Raw genomic sequence first — 506 nt, 5'->3', positions numbered from 1 at the left:
TCAACAAGATCATTTAACAGCACATTAGAAGAAGAATTATTTATGGATATGCAAGACCCAAGCGAAATAGTATTTTCCGAACAGGAAAGATTGAATATAATAAGTTACAACATAAAGTTCAGAAGCAATCCAGGACATTGGATACGCGAGCCAATCAACGGCGAGTTAGAAGTTGCAGCGAGCGACGGATGTGAAACAGCCTTAACGCGTGTGCGCGACACACTGCGTGGCGAGCGCCGTAACGGCAGATTTGATCGAGCAGCCGTAGTGAACGGACACTCGATAGCTCGAGTCCACAGAGCTCAGAAAAGTTTTATCGATATTTGAAAAGTGCCACAGAACGAGAAGATGAGCCGAGAAAAGAGAAGACTGGAGAGATGGGAGGATAACCTACAACGCAAAGTGAAGAAATATACGGATCAACAGCGCATGCTGGGAGTGCGTCAAGACAAAATAATGCACATGGAGAGATACGAGAGAGAACTGTCTCCCATGGAAAGCGACGA

The sequence above is a fragment of the Temnothorax curvispinosus genome, unplaced genomic scaffold, assembly GCF_003070985.1.
Source record: "Temnothorax curvispinosus isolate PA1 unplaced genomic scaffold, ASM307098v1 QBEX01012435.1, whole genome shotgun sequence".
NCBI classification, from domain to species: Eukaryota; Metazoa; Arthropoda; class Insecta; order Hymenoptera; family Formicidae; genus Temnothorax; species Temnothorax curvispinosus.
Note: the sequence above shows the minus strand (reverse complement) of the source record.